Source organism: Symphalangus syndactylus, chromosome 22 (genome assembly GCF_028878055.3).
Source record: "Symphalangus syndactylus isolate Jambi chromosome 22, NHGRI_mSymSyn1-v2.1_pri, whole genome shotgun sequence".
In the NCBI taxonomy this organism is placed as follows: domain Eukaryota; kingdom Metazoa; phylum Chordata; class Mammalia; order Primates; family Hylobatidae; genus Symphalangus; species Symphalangus syndactylus.
This window is the reverse complement of record NC_072444.2, coordinates 74,052,141-74,072,944: the sequence shown is the minus strand read 5'-3', so window position 1 is coordinate 74,072,944 and position 20,804 is coordinate 74,052,141. Positions and strand designations below refer to the sequence as shown.

Here is a 20,804-nt window from a genome sequence, read left to right as displayed (position 1 = left end):
GTACCTGCGATTCAAAAAAGGCTTTTTGGATATCTTGTCCTGGGCACCCAGCTGGGAATTAATGAGATAAAAAGAAAACTGAAAATCTCCAGAACCAGAATATATTCCTTTCCCTCTAACACAGCTTTGAAAATGAGAAGGAAAAGATAAGGGTATGTTTTCTGCCATTGTTTTGGTGGAGCTCTAAGGCCTCTTCTTTCTCTTGCTTGAGATTGCTCAAGGTGGTTCCCCATGTGCATTTAGAGTGGCTGGTCTTTCATGCCCTGCACAGTCTAGCCCAGGGCTCCACAAGCCAGTTCAGCACAAAGTGCTAGCTACCACCTCACAAAGGTTTTGTAAATATTTTAACTAAGAAAAAAAAGGTCTCTTCTCTCAAAGAATCTAAGATCCTAAAGGCTTGTTGGGATGGAGTCACATACCTCCTCGGCCTAGGATCCTAAAGTGCCCCTCGATCTGGTGTTAATACGCTTGTTTAATCTCCTGCCCTTTAGTGTGGGCTGGACTAGTGACTCTCTAACCAACAGAATATGGCAAAGATGGTGGATGTCTTTCCAGCAGACTGTATCTCTTGCTGGCTTTGAGGAGGCAAGTTCCAATGTTGAGAAGGCCCATGTAACCAGGAACTGAGGGTGGCCTCCAAAGCAGCTAGAAACTGAGGCCCTCAGTCCAAAAGCCCTGAACAAACTGGATGATGCAACAACCATGGGAGCATGGAAGTGGATCTTTCCTGGCTGAGCCTTCAGATGAGATCCCTGTCCTGGCTAACAACCGATTGCAGCCTTGTAAGAGACCCTGAAGCACAGGACCCACCTAAGCCATACAAAATTTGAGATAATAAATACTTGTTGTTTTACTTGTGGCAGTTTGTTATGCAACAACAGATAATTCATACAATCTCCTTTATCCTGATTGAAAGTCTAGCACCTGAAAAAGAGAAAAAAAAAACAACAACTTTGTTTTTCAGCAGGTTACCTAGGAAGCCATCATCATGTACATGTTTAACTAAAAATGAAATATCCTCTAAAAACAGGCTCGTAAATCATTTCAGTATTCTACAAGCTAAGGCTAAAAGAATCACACAAGACAGTGTGTCAAATGAGTTGGGGGAAAAGGAAACAAAGTTAAAACTTGTAAAGGGGCCCTGGAGAAAATCTGCAGGCTCCATTGGTTTATTTAACTTTCAAATCTTATTAAATTTGCTAGATGCCTGTTAGCATTCATGGTTCATTTACTTTTATTCTGACTTCTATAAATAGGTACTCTATGAGCCCTGATAAATGACTTAAAATCTTGCTTGACTTCAATAAAAAAATTAGCAAGTTAATCTTAAAAATTCTACACATAGAAATGAATGAAAACCTTCCTCTGGGCCAACCTCCACTCCCCGCAAGTGCACCTCCCCCAGTCCCTGGGCTCTTCTTGCCATCCTTGTTCTTTTCTCTGGCTCTGTGTTTATAATATCTGGCACTCTCCCAACTCACCTGGCTCTGGCTCTCTTGTAAAAACAAACAGAAGCTACCTGGGGCTCTTTATTCTCGCTCATTTACATTCTTTCCCTGCCAAGGGGTCGGGGATGTCAGAGTTGATGGCAACCAGTCAAGCCCAGCATGGAATGGCCCTTATCTACCAATGCAGTGTTTTCCTGCCCGTGAACATGCCGGCATTTATTTATCTAAAATTGTAAGTAAAAATGTAGGTAACTGCCACAAATCAGAGACTAATGAATCTAAAAGTTCAGCCCAGAGCTGTGATCAAAGTAGACAAAAGCCTTATACAAAGCTCATATTTAATAAAAAAGGCAGGCAGTGGGTGAAAGGTGGACATATAATCTATATGACCCATAAAATATATGGAAAACAAAAGCAAATGTGAAATTCCATGTGGTTTAATCATACAGAATGCATGTTTGAATAATTAGCCACCCACACTGAAGCACAGCTTCCTTGTAAGTCATTAGTTGATGTGAGCTGAGAGTAACGTCCGTGTCATGTGTTCCACTAGTTGCACACATATGGTTATATGATCCATCAGTATGTTCAACAGCTCTCCTCTCTGCCCTGATAGCCAGGGTTAGTCATCTAAATTGGTGTGTCCAGTAACAGCATTTTTGAACTCCCAAGAAGATTAAAATTGGTTGTTGAGGAACAAAAATATCAGACATCATAGTTTGTGGTCCTCCAAGACTCAACCCTACCTGTCAAAATTTTATTCCTTAATATTTAATTTCTCTTCACTTCTCAGCCTTTTGGATAAGATCAAGTGTAGTAGCTGTTCTTACCAGTTTAATACTTAATTTTTCTCATTAGGAAGAATGTAAATTAAATTAAATTTTTCTCCTAGGGAAGGAGTAGCAATAAGAAAAATAAAAGTTGAGAAACACAGCTGTAAATATGTAGAATTCTAAATGAGCGTACAGAGAAGAAAATAAGCATAAGAAGTGCAGACACTAAAAAAAAAAAAACCTTAATAACAATCCAATAACCAGATCAATTTGTGTATTAAAAAAGCAGCAGAACTAGAGAAAGCCAAAGACAGGTACTGACACAGGATTGGAAACTCTGAACTTGAAATCAGAAGACCTACACTGAGTCAGTTCCTAACATGTGATTATAAGTTGCACAACCTTAGAGAAAAGCTACTTATTTGGGTTCCTTTTCCTTTCTCTGTAAAAGTAGAATGAAAATGTCTAATTCCGAGGTCCCTGCAATAGTTAAATAAGATTGTATTCGTGAAGTGCTTTGCCAACAAGATGATGTGGTTCGGTTGAAAGGTAACATCATCCAGCAGAATTATCTGAACATTGGAGAACTTTGCATGGGCAAAAGATTATATTAATAAGCCTAGAGGTGACATTACTGTGAATTAGTGGTTCAAGAGAGTGTTAGACTGATGAAGGGGCTGCCCATTAGCAACAGTATGTCCTGTAGAGCAAAACACACCAATGACCTAATGTGACTGATCTATTTTAAGGGGATACTGAGAGAGATTCAGACCACTAAGAGATAGTGAGAGAATGCTTTTCTCCTATTAACTAAACCAGTGGTTTCAGCTTCAAATCACCTGGGGTGATTTTGAAAACTTCTGAAACACGTCTGAACCTCAAGATTGTGAGTACTCCAGAAATGCTACAGAGTAAGTGAACACTGACAAAGTTGCCGTGAGATATGCATTCTCATACACCACTGGTGGGAGTGTTAATTAGTACAGCCTTTAGGGAATATAATCTATTAATATGTATCTTTTTTTTGTTTGGTTTGATTTTAATGTTTTAAGTTGGTACCCTTCCTGGAGTAATTCTATGTCTAAGAATTCATCCCAGGGAAACAATGAGAGAGGAACAAAAATGTATCCATAAGGATGCCCCTCAAAGTATCATTTTATGTCTGTATGTTGCACCAATCAGGATAGCTTGACTTAACTTTAAACATGCAAAAAAAAATTTGTACTCTGTAAATCCATGTTGTGGTCGGGAATATCTGACAAGTAAACAAAAGAAACAATAAATCAAAACAAGATGCTGCAAAAAGTCAGGTGTCATCTCAGCCAAAACTCATTAATTTTTCAAAAAGTTGAGAATTTGCCAATGAATTCAGGTCGGGTCAGGTCAGGCCTTCCATCATCCTGGTGATCTCAACTAACTTCAAAATCAAACAGCAGACAATTAGCAATTAAAGCATCTTAAAGGAATAAGTAACATTGCAGGCTAGGGCAGGACAGGGAGAAAGAAAATCAAATGTATTTCACTGGCTTTCTTTTTAAATTCCCTATCTTCTTGAGTCAGGCCTCCCCAGGATTTGCAACTCAACACTGGCCTAAGATTCTCCACCACAAATGACTTTGCATTCTCAAGAGATTAACTGTTCACTCAAAGCCCTTCTGAAAAGCTGCTGAAATCACTGCAAATCTTCTGTAAGTCCTACCTTCCTATGGGCTACAAGATAAAAATATTAGCTCAAGAGTGAGATAAGAAAGGCCCATTTTTTAAAAGTAGGAAAGAAAATAAAGTTCTATGAAGGAGACTAAATTCTGAGCTTTCAGATTTTTAGTGTCAACAACCCAAAATATGAGAATGAGAACTAAGAGGGCAAAAGAGCATTTTTATCAAATGCATTTACCAAATATTATTAAGCCCCTACCCACCCAATGAGTCAGACCAGCCAGGTAATCCTGCTATGAGGAAATCTGCAGAAGATCTACATCAACCAAATATATACTTATAAATAGCATATGTGTAGTGCCTGCTGTTTCTCAAAGCACTTTACCATGTGATTTATCATTCAGTCTTCATATTAACCCCATAAGGTAAGCAGAAAATGAACGATTTAACAAAGACAGGCACACAGATCTAGGTTAGCTGACTTGCCCACATTTACAGAGTCAACTGATTACTGAAGGCATCAATATTCAAATCTAGCTCTTCCAATTTTCTTCACGACATATCACACTAGGACAGCACACATAAATTGCACATATGTGACATGAGAACATGACTAAGCAGGATAGAGCGCTGTGGACACAGACCTGGGAGCCAGACTGCTCACTTTCATGTCCCAGGGCCATCGCCTATTGGGTAGTGTGATTGGGGGAAAATTATTAAAACACTTTGTGCATCAGTTTTCTCATCTGCCAAATAGGCATAATAATGGTGCCATATGGTGATGATGAAGATCAAGTATAAATGTTGACCACAGTGACTGGCACACAGCAAAAGGTTCAATAAATGTTAGCTTTGATCATCATGGGCATCGAGAACAATTCTCTGATTAGTCAAGGTCAGATGCAAATACACTGAGCCCAACTGCATGTTACATGTGTGTAAGTGCTGTTGATGGGGCTCAGAACATATTAACACAAAATATGGCACCTTGGCATAGTGAAACTTTAAGGCTAAAGGAATGTGAGAAAAATTCCTTCAGTAGCAGGAAGGCCTCTCTGACCTGCCCCCATACTTCTCCCCTGAAGCTGGTCAAAAAACCTAAGAAGGACTTTCTGACTTTCCCTTGAAGCCGATCATTGACCCTTATCTAAGAGGTGCTTCCCTATACCAGGAGAAAAGGAACATCCTTGTCTCTGAAGATGAAGCGTCACTGTTTTGAGTTGAATGTGTCCCCCAAATTGCATGTGTTGAAAACTTAATCTCCCATGCAACAGTGTTGAGAGGTGGGATCTTTAAGAGGTGACTCGGAATGGATTAATGTCATTATTTTGGGAGTGGGTTATTTATCATAAGAGTACGTTCCTAAGAATATAATGAGTTCTAGCCCCCTTCACTTCTCACTCTCTCACATGCACTCTCCTTCCCTTATACCTTCCGCCACAGGATGATGCAGCAGAAAGGCCCCCAGCAGATGCCACATCCTTGATATTTAACTTCTCAGACTCTGGAACCATGAAACAAGTAAACTTATATTGTTTATCAGTTGCCCAGTCTCAGCCATTCTGTTGTAGCAGCAAAAAATGGATTAAGACAGTTATGGAGCAGAATCTGAACAAATAGACCTTTCTAAGTTCCCCTCAATGTATTCCCATTACATTATACCCTTTTTATCCTATCATATTTCTCCACAACTATCCACTCACTATCAAACCCAGCCTAAAAATACTCAGGTTTACCCATTTCTGTGGGTCTCAATTTCCTTATGATGGCTCCCATGTCACATAAAAATTTATTAAATAAATTTGTATGCTTTTCTCTTGTTAATCTGTTTTTTGTCATAGAGGCCTCATCCATAAACCTACAATGGGTAGAGAAAAAAATATTTTTCCTCTCCTCCACTGTATTAGTTTCCTATTGGTGCTGTAACAAATTATCACAAAATTAGTAGCTCGAAACTTACACAAATGTGTTATCTCAAAGTTCTGAAGGTCAGAAGTCCAATATGGGTCTTACTGGGCTAAAATCAAGCATCTGCACAGTTTCATTCCTTATGGAGGCTCTAAGGGAGAATGAGCTTCCTTGCCTTTTCTAACTTCCAGGGGCTACATTCACTCCTTGGCTCATGGTGCCTTCCTTTATCTTCAAAGCACATCATTGCAACCTCTGCTTCTTCTGACTATCCCCTCTCTACCCCTGCTTCTCTCATCACATCACCTTCTCTGCCCCAACCCTCCTGCCTTTTTCCACCATGATAATAAGATAATAGCCCCATCTCAGGATCCTTCACTTAACCACATCTAAGAAATCCCTTTTACCATGTAAAGTAACATACTGACAGGTTCCAGGGATTAGAATATGAAAATCTATAAGGGACCATTATTCAATTTACCACAGGTACCAAGGATATAAAAATGAATTTGATACAACTGCTGAGCTCAAGGACTTCACAAACTATTGAATAAAACAGACATATTCAAAAAGAAAATTAATTCTCATGCACATCAGACTACAGTACTCAGTATGGTTAGAGAAGAAACGAAGTGCTCTGTGGGTAACAGAGGATCCATCTGTTTATCTCGACCAAGAAAGGAAAGGAGGACTCAAAGAAAGTGATGTGTGTTTAAGAGACCAGAATATGCCATCCCAAAGTATGCCTCTTTGGCATAAAGATTATTTCAAGCTGATTATTTTGAACACTGAAAATACAGGAGAAGCTATAAAAGCAGAGTAGAAGTTACCCTTTTGTAGGAAAATTTACATCTATAAAGGAAATCTCTATTTGTAACTGTGTCACCCTCTCTGCATCAGGAAAGACGACTCTAAATCACTAGAGACTTGTATTAATGGAGAAGGCACTGACTTAAATCTATATAAGGAATCTTACCCTTGTGTCTCATGCTTTTCCTGGTTACCTCCCATAACTGTATCCCCCAACAGCTTTCTTTGTTCCAGCTGAAGATGGTATTTAAGCCTGAATTCAAATCTACCCTTTTGAGATTTACTCATTTATCTGGGTATCTCCCATGTATATTTCAAATATACATGTTAATAAACTTGTTTTTCTCATCTTAATCTGTCTTTTGTTACAGGGGTCCACCCCAACTAAGAACTATAAAGAACAGAGGAAAACAACTTTTCTTCTCCTACACATGCCTAGAATTGAGCACTGATATGTGCTCAAACTGAGGTGATGGTGTCCCAGGAAAGTACATTGAAAAATTAGCAACATTGAATGGGCTGGTGTGATCAGAGTCTGGCAGATAAAGGGAGTAGAAAATGATCAGAAGAAAATGTTGAAAAGGGACATCAAAGCTATATTGTGAAAGGCTACAGCTAGAGAAAGGGACTTTTCAATAGAATGAAAGGCCACTGAAGGCTACTGAACCCATCATTCAGATTTATGTTTCAAAAAGAAAACTCCAGAGGCAGTGGAGACAGTGGATTGCCGAAGGCAGAACCCAATTTAAAAGCTACTTCAATACTCCAGAGGGAAAAAAAAAACAAAACGAGTAAAGACTAAATTAAGGAAGTAATATAGGAAATAAAAGCAAAGATAGATGTGAGAGACATTTCCAAAGTGATATCAACAGGACTCAATGACTAGCTGAATACTGTATGAGATGGAGACAAAATTGATGCTGAAATGACTAGCTCAAGTGCATGGTAGATGTTGATGCCACTGAGGTCTCAGAGGCATTTGAACCACAGCAACTCCATCTTGAATAGGGGCTGGGTAAAATAAGGCTGAGACCTACTGAGCTGCATTCCCAGGAGGTTAAGGCATTCTAAGTCACAGGATGAGATGGGAGGCTGGTACAAAATACAGGTCACAAAGCCCCTGCTGATAAACAAGTTGTGGTAAAGAAGCCAGCCAAAACCCACCAAAGCCAAGATGGTGACAAAAGTGACCTCCAGTCGTCCTCACTGCTCATTATACACTAATTATCATGTATTAGCATGCTAAAAGACACTTCCAACAGCACTATGACAGTTTACAAATGCCACAGCAACGTCAGGAAGTTACTTTATATGGTCTAAAACAGGGAGGAACTCTCCGTTCCAGGAATTGCCTACCTCTTTCCCAGAAAACTCATGAATAATCCACCTCTTGTTTAGCATATAATCAAGAAGTAACTGTAAGTATACTCAGGTGAGCAGCCCATGCCGCTGCTCTGCCTATGGAACAGCCATTCTTTTGTTTCTTTTCTTTCTTAATAAACATACTTTGACTTTACAATATGAACTTGCCACAAATTCTTTCCTGCACAAGGTCCAGGAACCCTCTCTTGGGGTCTGGATTGGGATCCCTTTCTAGTAATTGAGGGATACAAAAAGCAGAGAAAGAGGAAGAAGTACATGAAGGGCTATGTTTTAGATGTGCTGATTAGAACCTTTCATGGAGTTAACTCTAAGAAAAAGAAAAAACAGGAAGAAATGCCATCTGCTGTCTGAGAGACATGAAGGAGTTAAAGGACCTGGCTTCTAGCTCTTTTCTGTCATTTAATAGCCTTGTGATGTCAAGTCACTCAACTTCTCAGGGCCTTGGTTTCACCATCTGTGAAGCAGAAGGTTGGGATACGAGATAATCATTAAATTCCCTTCTAATGTTTATATGTGTCTAATATCTGAGACATTATTTTCTCCTCGGTTTCAAACATTTTTTTCAGCCACTCTTGACATCAGCCACTAACAGAAAATCCAGTGGCTCCTAATTTTCAACTAAAGAGATAAAGTTTAAAAGGAGAAGCTAAAGACACTAGCCATCATTGTGTGCCTACTGTGTGCCAGGCACTCAGCCTGCCATACTCTCCTCCAGCTGCTTCTCCCACTAGCCTGGACACCCCCATAGGAATCTCAGAAAAGCTCTGGGTCATGAAAATCAAAGACGTGCATGGAAATCAAAGACAGACATATAGAATGTTAATATTTTTTCCATTTCTGTTTTATGTTCCATTCCCAAACACTCCTTTAAAATATGCTTGTGCCAACAGCACAACAAATGAGTTTTTTTTTAATTTGATACTGAAAAATTACATAGAGGATCATTGGAGCATAGAGATGGAGGAGGTAAGTATATTTTTCAATTGTTTTATTTAAAGAATAATAAATTGAGATAGTACTTTAATGAGGTCACTGATATTAAGGACTCCACTTAAAACTCAGTGGTTTCCACTGCCCATTGCAATAATTCTCAATGGAGAGAAAGCAAGGACTTATCACAATCACCTTGTGGGTTTTTAAAATTATTAATGTGCCCCGTCCTCCACCCAACAAGATTCTGGTACTTCCCCAAGTTGACAATCACAGGAATATTCATCCTCCTCTTAAATTTAATACTGTAAACCAAAAACGTTGGAAAACTACTAATATCTAGAATAAAATTCAAATTCTAGTCAAATATATATATATTTAGAAAATATACATATTTGCATATTCATCTCTGATTAGGCTCTATCCCACCTTTTTTGTGTCCCACTTCTAGATACTCACTCTCTTACACATTTGACTCTAAATTTAAACAAACAACTTCCCCCAATTGCCCATGCTGCTTTATGCTCTAGGACTTGATTCATATTCTTTTGGCCTTCTTTCTGGCCCTCTCTGGGCACACCCAGTTAGCATAAGTGGCTTACTTCAAGTGTTATCTTCTAGTTATCTTCTGAATGGAACCGGCCAGTCCCTATCTTTGTGTCCCCATTGTACTTTATGTCATGATTTCTCTAACTCCTTATTAAAGACTTGTTACTTGTCTATATGTCCCTAGGATGTTTTAGGTTCCCGGAGGTAGAATAATCGATGTTTGCTGATTGAGTGAATGAATATGATAATAGGAGGAAACAGCAAGTATATCATTTGGTCCCTTTAAGGCAAGGATATCTTCAAAATCCATGTATAGGTCCAGAAAACATTACTTTGTTTATTCACTATTAACAAAGGTAAGAACTTCTAAAGGTAGTACTATTTTTGAAATATAATGTATTTCAGCCGGGTGCAGTGGCTCATGCCTGTAATGCCAGCACTTTGGGAGGCCGAAGCGGGTGGATCACCTGAGGTCAGGAGTTCAAGACCAGCCTGGACAACATGGTAAAACCCTATCTCTACTAAAAATCCAAAAATTAGCCAGGCATGGTGGCACACGCTTGTAATCCCAGCTACTCAGGAGGCTGAGGCAGGAGAATCACTTGAACCCGGAAGGCGGAGGTTGCAATGAGCTGAGATCGTGCCACTGCACTCCAGCCTGGGCGACAGAGTGAGACTCTGTATTAAAAAAAAAAAAAAAAAAGAGAAAAAGAAAAGAAAGAAAGAAATGTATTTCATGATTTAGAGAGCACAGAATGAACCAGGCACACAAAATGGTCACTGAAAATTAACTGAATAAAATGTTTTTAAATTGTATTTATTATACCATCATGTCAAAAACAAAGAGTAGAAATTGAACTATCACCACCTTAAAGTTCATGCTGTAGTGAGATTATAATTTGTAATACTAAAACAGTGGGACATTTATTGTTGTTTCATCTGTGCTGAAACAGGTACAGTTTTGGCCTTTGGGGATATATTTATGGCCATATCAGTCAACAGGCCCAGAGAAACAGCTCTCAGGGAATATGATCATTACTGATGGCAAAAATAAAGTAACCATGTTAACATGTGCCAGGTGAGATTGTTACTGATGTGCACAACTATTAAATGGAACCCTGGAAAAAAGTGTCAGGAGACTATGTGTCCAAATCCTCCCTCGATCCTAAAAGACAATGCCTTTTCCTGCAAAACGTGCTTACTCAGTGTCAATCATAATGCAAACAAATCACACTGTGACACAGACACTTGAAGTTAAAGCTCATAAAGCTCTCTTCAGTAGAAGAAAAATCTAATTCAATGGTTAAATGCCAATCAGGGTAGATAACTAAGTAGGAGCCAAAAATACAAGGCTTAAAATTCTACTGCAACTGCTTTGGAAATGCATTACTACTGAATGGCTGTCAGAATTAGAACATTAAGTGAGTTAGCACCATTAACTTGGGGAAAAAAGACAGAATGGCTCCTATTTAAGCAAACACAAAGAATCCCAGTAAATTTTTGAAGAGTTGCATGTTAAAATGGTTTGGAAAACTTTCTCAGCCTAAAAGTACATACAAGTGAATTTGGATAATGAAAACAATCAGTAAACAAAGAAAAATCAAAATTGCTTTATCTACAACTATTACACATATGTTATACATACATAAAGAATCAAATATCTCCTACAGTAGTCAAGAATATTTGGACTCCACTGATCCACTCATCCTGAAAAAACATTTAGCCTTTAAGGAAAGGGCATTATTTCCTTGGCCAAGGAGACTGTGAGCTTCACCATTTAACCTTTCCATCTGCCTTCTCCTGAGTTGCCACTTCCTCCTGCATGACAAAAAGTAAATGAGGGGTACTGGGCTCAGGGGAAGGGATCAGAAGAGATCTGCTCTAAATCAACAACCCAGAAATTCTCCTCCTGTCTACAATATGTCTTGCCCCAAGTTCTTTACCAAATCACGAAAAGAAATGGCACTCAGGCTAGAGGTAATGGGGAAAAAGAAGACATCCAGAAGAGGCCAGTAGTCATACTTGGAAGACTGAGGTGATGTGTCCACGAAGGGAAGGAAAACATCTCGTGTGTTTGAAGCTTCTCCAGCCCACAGTGATTTTTCTTTTACTAATACATAGAAAAGAGGTCACCAATGATAAGTTTGTACAATGTGGTCCTACCTCCAACCACAACTTATTGGTCCGTGTTGATATCTGTCCCAAGATAGGCCAATGAGCTTTCTTCCCTAGGATTGTTGAGTCTAGTACTGGAGAAAGCATGAGTCAGTCCTAAATGGTGGCATAAACTAAGAGATGTGTATATTTCAGCAGCATCTGAGGACATCACTCCCACCTTGTTTGAATACTTGTTTTGCATTAAGAAAGAACGACACCAGTAAGGTAACAGAAAAAAAAAAAGGTGGGGAAAGAGTATTAAATGCTCTCAAGTCCCTGCTACTGCCCTGTTCTTCCAGCATTTTGACTATTTAACTCTTCTTTCAATTTATTTTACACTTAATAACATAACAGAGGGGTGGCACAGTTCATCACCATAAACATTTATTGTTAGGCAAGCACACAGACCCAGAGTGCAAAGGCCAATCCCCACAGAGTCCACAGAGAGTAAGTCAAGTGAAAGAGAAAGATACATTCTGGCCCATACATGAGATTAATGCTCCTAAGTTAATTTGAGCCAGGTAGCCAGGTATTTGCTGCTTACAAACAAGATTCTACATACGTGGTAAGAAAAATAAAAAGATTTTATTCCTGGGTACCTTTGAACATAATAGGAGAGTTAAGGGGATGACTAGTTTGAGAAGTAAAGACCTCCATGACATTTGGTCATCTGAGTATACGCAAGTCCCTTGTCTTGCTGACCGCTAGGTTCCTTGGGAACTGATTACTCATATATGTGGATATATGTGCATATGTATGTATGTAGGTTTATGACTATCGGGTCTGAAAGCCAACATCTCCTCTCTGATTCAATGCAATCTCAAGATAACATAAGATTATTTTGGAATGGTAACAAAAACAATTTTGAAGTCCTCAAAGAAGTTCTGAAAGTTTCTAATTTTCTAAAACTGTATGCAAGACATTGACAAAGTATATAAAATGCTAATGTTTATGAGATAAGATGAATTGAAGACCATGTCTCATGCAGCTGATTAGAATTGGCAACTGAGGCTGATTTAATTCCTATCATATCAATGTAAACTATGCATTTTAGCAAAAGGTGATGTTACCAAAAAGATGTATTCTTCTACTGACACTAGCAAGTTTTGATATTTAGAAATATAATGCTGAGACTGATGGTAGTTTTCTTGGGCACATCTTGATACACAACTCTATGAGCCTGCAATATTAAAAACACTCCAGATTAACATTTAATGTAACTTTGAAAAGATTAAGCCATTTACCAGGAACAGTTTTATCCCATAGGAAAAAATATAATTAATTAAACAACTTTTAATTAAATAAATTCTAGTTTTCTTCATTTGAGTTTCTACTGGCTACTTCATAACACCACAAGTGCTCTACGCTCATAAGTCTATGGTTCCTCAAACTCTTAAATGCCCCAATTCTCAGGGCTCACGAGCTTTCAAGGCAAACAAATCTGCACATTGTGAGTGAGTACAGGAGGCACAATTTTTGACTAGCCCTACCATTATGTAAGCCAATATCGCCAAGGTTAGCTGCTTCTTCAAATTTTGCAGGTCATTAATATTCTTGAACTTCTATTCAAGCTTGAAGCATGTCGGCTTTTTCACAATGTATAAGGTTAATTGCATTCCAAGCCCTCTTATGCTGTACAGTGAAAAGGTGAGCAGGTGGTTGACGGACTCGTCTCATGGGGTTCCAACAACACAGGTGCATTCCTTAATACAAATTAAATAATGGGGCCATAGAAAGCTGCTGTAGCTTGGTCTAATCTCTTATTCCTTCACGTGTTGATGCTCTGCACCTCTGTTTTGAATGGTTTGCCTTTTAAAATGCTATAGGAGGCCAGGTGCGGTGGTTCATGCCTGTAATGCCAGCACTTTGGGAGGCTGAGGTGGGCAGATCACAAGGTCAGGAGTTTGAGACCAGCCTGGCCAACATGGTAAAACCCCGTCTCTACTAAAAATACAAAAATTAGCCAGGTGTGGTGGCATGCACTTGTAATCCCAGCTACTCGGGAGGCTGAGGCAGGAGAATTGCTTGAACCCAGGAGGCGGAAGTTGCGGTGAGCTGAGATCATGCCACTGCACTCCAGCCTGGGTGACAGAGCAAGACTCCATCTTGGGGGAAAAAACTGGCTATAGGAAAGAAGCCACCAAAATGGCCTGAACTAACAGGGGCAGCCCCTACAGCCACCATCATTGCTGCTCCCACCTCTCATGCCTTATCCACCAGTACAATCCAATGTGAGGGGAAGGATGGGTGAATCTGGGAGGAGACAAACACAGGATCTTCTGTTTGTATCTTTCTGACACCAGACCCTATCACTAGTTATATGTTCTCATGCCAGACTTCACGCACCGCTAAATTCACACTCAGTTTTCTGAGTGAAGTTTCAGCCCCTGAATGGAAAGCAGAACCACCCTTTTGTGGCTCCTCATTAACAAGTGAGCTTTGTTACAGGCCCACTGTTTCCACCGTCATCTCTCTGGTGCCAGAAAGATTTGATTTAATTTACAAGCTGGAGAGTCAGAGAAAAGAGCCTTAAAAAGGTTTCAAGGTGGAATTTTTTTTTTTAATGAGCACATTTATGTTGTTATGAGCCAAGTTCAAAATTCAAATCACATATGAACAAATTTTATAGGGGGAGGAGTAACCTGATGTTCAAATTCATTTGCCTCCCATTTTGAAGTAACTCATCTTTAAAATTTCTGTGAAAATTCTAGAGTTGCCCAGAAAATGGCACCAACCATCTGTAAGTAAAAACGAAAGCTCTCCATAGTATATATCACAGGTTCAAAGCACTTTGGCATCGGCAGATTGAACAAGTTATTAAAGGAATTTAACTGCAAGAAGAGCTACCATAATTACATAGCAGCTGGTCTAATGTTGACAAAACAACTTTTAAAGGCTTGCAGAAGCCTTAAAGGCTAATCAATTAAAAAGGCACGAATAGTAATATGCATCATCCTATCCTTATCACTCCGAGTTGCATCTCCTGCAAATACAGTGAGGTTTTCGTTTTGGAACCATCATTTCTTACATCCTACAATTAAGCAGAATATATAAATAAATTCTAAGTTGTGTCTAGGTGAGACAATTATACTTAAAATAAAATAACTCTGTAAAACTCAATGATAAACATTGAACTTTATGAGCATTTTCATTCTGGCAAAGTTAGTATCAAAATGCCAACAGCTCATGCCAGAATTTGTGCTTACTTTACCAAGAGCAGGCAAAGAAGTGTTTTTAGATGACTACATTGGCCTGCAATATGCTGGAGTCACAATGCATGAATGAATGCATGGATGCTGGAATGAGTCTGTACACTGCATTCAAGGACCAGAGATGCAGTCCTCTTGAGATCTGCCCAAGGGTTCCATGAGGACAGGCCTCCTCTGCCAGGCCCAGCAAGTGCTTTCTTTTAAGGCCCAACTGAAAGTTCCCATCTTGCGAGAAACCTTCTTCAGACTTCCCACAAGGCTTTTGTCTTCTTTTCTGAATCCTTTACAACCAGAAAATTAAAAAGGATTTTACATATCTCTAAATCCAATCCTATGTAGGACCCAGCAAACTTTTTCTATAAAGGGCCAGATAACAAATATTTTAGGCTTTGTGGAACAAACGATCTCTGTCCCAATTACACACTTAACCATCGTAGTGCAAAACCAACCATGCAGGATACGTACACAAATGGGCAATGGCTGAGTTCTAATAAAACTCTATTCACAAAAGGAGGTAGCCAGCCAGATTTTACTGACCCCTGCTCTACCAGTACGAATCCCCTTTCCCAGCCAGTAGGCAAGGTCTCTTTGTGAACACCTCCGAAGAAGGGAGATAACCTCCTCATAGCAAGCAGCCTGTTGTGTTTTCTGAAGCTCTCCCTTCTATTCACCGGAATGAACTTCCCTGTAATTTGCAGCCACTGTCACATCTTCATATCCTGCACATGCTGTCCTCTCCTAAATCATTCTCTCTCCCCAGAGTACTCTACATAAATAGGCCTTCAAACATCATTTTTTTAATTAAAGAGAAATACCACCAGTTTTGCCTTCCGGAGCCCCAGAGAATAAGTCTAACACCTCTTCCACCTGCCAGCCCTTTATGCATTTGAAGACACCTATCAGATATGGCAGTTACTGTCTGCACCACTCATTGGGGATCTATCTTGTAGCATTTTTTATCGTTAGTGTTCTTCTTCCATGTACACATTTTTTTCCTCCTCATTTAGATGGCAAATGAAGCATGGTCCCTGGCACATAAGCTCCATTTAGTTTTACGAGTGAGAGTGGCAGAATGTCCACAGAAATATCAACCAACAAATCTTTTTCAACACCTTTCTCAGCAAATTCAACTGCGACAGCTTCTGATACTGGGGCAGGGCGGGGGCAGCTCACCACAGCAGCAGTAAGACCGTGGCCAACTTCTTTGGTGTAGACCAGCCAGAGACAAAAAACCTCCTATTGGCCGGGCACGGTGGCTCACGCCTGTAATCCCAGCACTTTGGGAGGCCGAGGCGGGCGGATCACGAGGTCAGGAGATCGAGACCACGGTGAAACCCCGTCTCTACTAAAAATACAAAAAATTAGCCGGGCGTGGTGGCGGGCGCCTGTAGTGGCTGAGGCAGGCGAGGCTGAGGCAGGAGAATGGCGTGAACCCGGGAGGCGGAGCTTGCAGTGAGCCGAGATTGCACCACTGCGCTCCAGCCTGGGCGACAGAGCGAGACTCCGTCTCAAAAAAAAAAAAAAAAACCTCCTATATCCTGCACCACCTACCGTGCTCCTGAAGTGTGATTTTAATCGGCACTTCGATAACAGCAACTGCTTTCTGGAGAATCCTGGGGCAGGGCCCATTGCCTGTCCTTGTCACATACTCAGCCCTTCCTTAGCTTACAGTGACCCAATCTTCATCATTTTTCTGTCCTGTGCTATCTATGCCTTTCTTTAATAACCCACTTCCTGGAACAATACATGCACATTTTGTATTTATGTGACGGTGCATGGTAGACCTTCAATAATCCACTTTAAAATTTTTAAAATAATAATCTAGAGAATATTCCTTATGAACATGCAATCTTCCTCCAGGTATGAAATTTGGTTCTTCACAGAATTCTCACTTTCAAGACACCAGTAAGATGAGTATGCACTAATGTTGCCTCTAATATCTACGGCCTAGGATAATTCTCAGTCAGTAATAAAATATTCAAATAGGCTTGTTTTTTTTTTTTTTTTGGATGGAGTCTCACTCTGCCACCCAGGATGGAGTGCAGTGGCATGATCTCAGCTCAATGCAACCTCTGCCTCCCAGGTTCAAGGGATTCTCATGCCTCAGCCTCCCAAGTAGCTGGGATTACAGGTGTGCACCACTACACCCATTTAATTTTTGTATTTTTATTAGACGCAGGGTTTCACCATGTTGGCCAAGTTGGTCTCAAACTCCTGGCTTCAAGTGATCCACCCGTACAGTCTCCCAAAGTGCTGGGATTAAGGGCGTGAGCCACCATACTCAGCCTAGGCTATTTTTTAAAATATCTCTGTGAGAAAAAGTCTTTAAGACCATAACAATGACTTCATCTCATCCAATGTCATTCCGCCTTTCCTTATTCATTCTCCCCACTTCTGGGAAGGACAAGAGGGAGGCATTTCAAAAAGTCCTGTATACTGCCCAGTTCCTGGAAATTCAGCGCTGCCATGTCCCTGTGTGAAAGATCTGCCTGTGGACACTCAGCAGGATGGCAGGAAGGCCCCGGCAAGGGTAGTGTGGGCACCTGTCCACTCCGTGCTCCAGAAAGCCCAAGATGAGCTGTCAGCTTTGGCTGTGCAGTCACTATTTTATTTACAGAATAAAAACAAGTGCACAGGAGACACTAACTGCATGTGGCTACTTGCATTTAAATTAATTAAAACAAAATCAACTCAAAATTCAGTTCCTCAACTGTACTAACCACACTTCAAGTACTCAGTAGCCAATATAGGTAGCATCTACCATATTGGAAAGTACATACGTAGAATATTCCTGTCACCAAGAATAGGATAGAAAATTCTACTGGACAGCAATAGAGGGTCCACAGGGTTTCTTTATAAACCCCTTTGCCACTAACTGCTTGCTACTCTCCAGCCAACACCTGCAGGATTCAAGGGACACAGATAAACTGTCAAGTCCTGCAGGAGTTGTACTCTGCACCTCCTTGAAACCCAAAGAACAAATGGGGATATGGAATGTCACACCTGGTTATGCCAAACAATTAACACCACGTTATTTTAAAGGCATTCTTTAAGGAAAATGAACAACAAAATGCATAATTTGCTCTTACTTCAGGGAGTTCTGCCAAAGTCCTTAGCTTTTGCAACTCCATGAAAAACTTTGACCCAGAATAAAAACAACACTTCATTCTCATATAGATTCTAGGGAAAAGTGGGGAGAGGGGACAAGAGGCAAAATGTCTCTAACCATTTGTTCTGAAGCTGGCATCCTTTGTATTCTTTCATGAGGTTCATTTTTGCTTTGTTACTTTGTATCAAAAAGGACTGCAGGGTTGCTGATTTTTTTCCTTTTTAAAAATATAACTCCAAAGTTGCTGGGAAAGCATTAAAATACTCATGCACCTTAGATTTATCACCAGACAAGTAAAGCTATTCAATAATCTGCCTCTAGGTAACATAGCATATATATATTTTTTTCAGGTTTAATGAAATTGCCATCTCTCTAAAATCTAAGGACAAGAGAAAGTTGCTAATAAATTTTGAATTTCTCATATAGTTACTTTGGAGCATGAAATTCTAAGAGGAACTAAATTTAAATTCCAGGCTGCTTTTTGAAAGACAAGATGACCTCCTCATAGTCTATAAAGTCTGTGAAACATCTGTTTTGATAACATATGTACTTAAAATTCCCCACATGTCAGTTTCAAGTTACCACAAAATATAAGGCAGCACCAGCCGCAAGGGTAAGGAGGAAAAGCTGTTAGCGAAGTATTGGAAAATGTTAAAAAATTTAATGGGACCCAAGTCTCTTCACCATTTGCGTATCATGATCCTTGGAAACAGACTGAACAAAATCTTCAAGTATTACCCCTTCCACACATGAGAAAATCCCATCATGACTTTGGTGTGTTTTCCCTTACTACCTCATATTGCACTTGTTTAATTCTGGTAACTTTTAACCAAAATGCCCTCTCCCCATTTTCTCTACCCCTCCAAATCCTAACCATCTGCAAGGACCAGTCCAAGTCCCACACTTCTCACGAAAGTTGCTTCAGTTCTTCTAGCTCACAAATTGCTACTTCTCTCCGTACCTACAGCAAATAATAATGGAGCACGCAACTCCAACTTCATTGTCTTCACTCTGTCTCTGACAGACTGATCTCACCTCCTCGCTCTCATGGATTTGCTCCCCTTTTATGGCTTTTACTGAGATCATGATGCTCCCAACATTATTATCTTCAGCACAGACGTCTCCCCTGAATTCATACTCATATTCCCAACCTCCTACTCCATTTCTCCATTTAGAAGCCTAACAGGTGTCTCAAATTTAAGGCGTGCACACCTGATCTGATCCTCTTCCAAATCTGTTCCTCTTCAGTCTTTGCATTTCAGTAAATGACAGCCCCATCCTTCCAGTTATCAGGCCCCAAACCTTAGAAGCATGCTTGACACTGCTTTCTCACTTATACTCCACATCCTATCCTTCAGAGATCTCTCCTCCACTCTTTCCAAATAGACCATGCTCTTTTTCAGCATCTCCACTGCAACCACCCAGATCTAAGCCAACATCTGGACTGCTACAACAGCCTCTTATTTAGTCTCCCTCTTTCCAACCTTGCCCTCCTATATTTATTCTCACGGTAACCAGTGATCTTTAAAATCATTTAATCAGGTCATTCCTCAGTGCAGAATCTTCTAATGGCTCCCCAACTCACAAAGGAAGGAAGGAAGAGAGTGGGGGAAGAGTCAACATAGTGTGATAACCTCCAAGGCTTTTGCATGTTGGACAGCCTGCCCTTCACATCTTTGACTTTTTACTACACTCTTCCTGGCTTGCTTACCCGCCTTCTGGGAGGGCAAGCCAGGTATGAGGCCACCACAGCACTTTTGCATTTCTGCCTGGAGGGCTCCTCCCACAGAGGTCCTCAGGGCTCTCTCCCTTACCTGGTCCAGGTGCTCATGTGATACCTTCACAGTGGAGTCATCCATGACAACAACAGTTAAAGGTACCAGCTGCCTCTCACCCACCCCTGCACTTCCTCTCCCCTTCCTCGCTTTGGTTTCTCCATAGCACTTACCACCGCCTAACATACTGCACATTTCTTATTTATTTCCTTATTGTCTGCCTCTATTCCTCTAGAATGTAAGCTCTACCAGGACAGGAATTTTTTGTGGTTTTTGTTCACTGCTTTATCCCTAGAGACTTTTATCCATTTCATTTATTATTGTATTTCCACCTAGAACTATGATTGGCACAAGTTGGCCCTTGGGTATTTAAAGAGAGAGACAGGGAGAGAAGCCAAGTTCCATGAGAACAGTTGCTGTGTCTTCCACTCTTTTTTTTCTCTTTTTTGTATTTTTAGTAGAGCCAGGGTTTTGCAATGTTGGCCAGACTGGTCTTGAACTCCTGACCTCAGGTGATCCACCTGCCTCGGCCTCCCAAAATGCTGGGATTACAGGCTTGAGCCACCACACCCAGCTCCACTCTATTTTTTTATATCCCTGGGTAGGGCCCAGAAAAAGAGTACTTGTTGCCTCATTGTTGCTATGTTTGCATTGGCAAATATAAAATATTAGGTCATTTAAATAGTTGGACATGTTAAATATAGCCAGTGTTGATGCAATTAAAAGATGTAACTATTTTTTAAAGATTTCAAAGCTATTTAAACTTAAGCTCATAATCTCTGTTCAAGTATGAACAATTCTCAAAATCACCAATAAGAGATAGTTTCTTAAGTGCTGCCAAAAAAATGACACAAATACCCACTCAAAAAATATGAAAAAGGAATCTGTCATTTTGGGGATAAAATTACAGCAAATAAAATTTCAATGCCAGACCCCCAAACAAGTAACTTGAATTCTTCTTCCTTTAGGTTGATTCTTAAAATGAACAAGTGCTTAAACAAATCAATTCCATTTTGTCAAGTGATGATGGTGGTCATGGCTTTGGTCAAATTGTTAGGGAATTGGGGAAATAGGGGGAATGCCACAGAGAGACGAGG

The 20,804-nt window shown here is 40.1% G+C and overlaps 1 protein-coding gene and 1 pseudogene across 1 annotated transcript in view; one reads left to right on the top strand and one right to left on the bottom strand.

Moving 5' to 3' along the window:
- Positions 1-20,804, bottom strand: part of LYPD6 (LY6/PLAUR domain containing 6) — a 142,890-nt gene that overhangs the window by 105,384 nt on the left and 16,702 nt on the right. The gene's annotated exons all lie outside the window — the stretch shown is intronic.
- On the top strand, positions 2,230-2,356 carry LOC129472776 (uncharacterized; annotated as a pseudogene).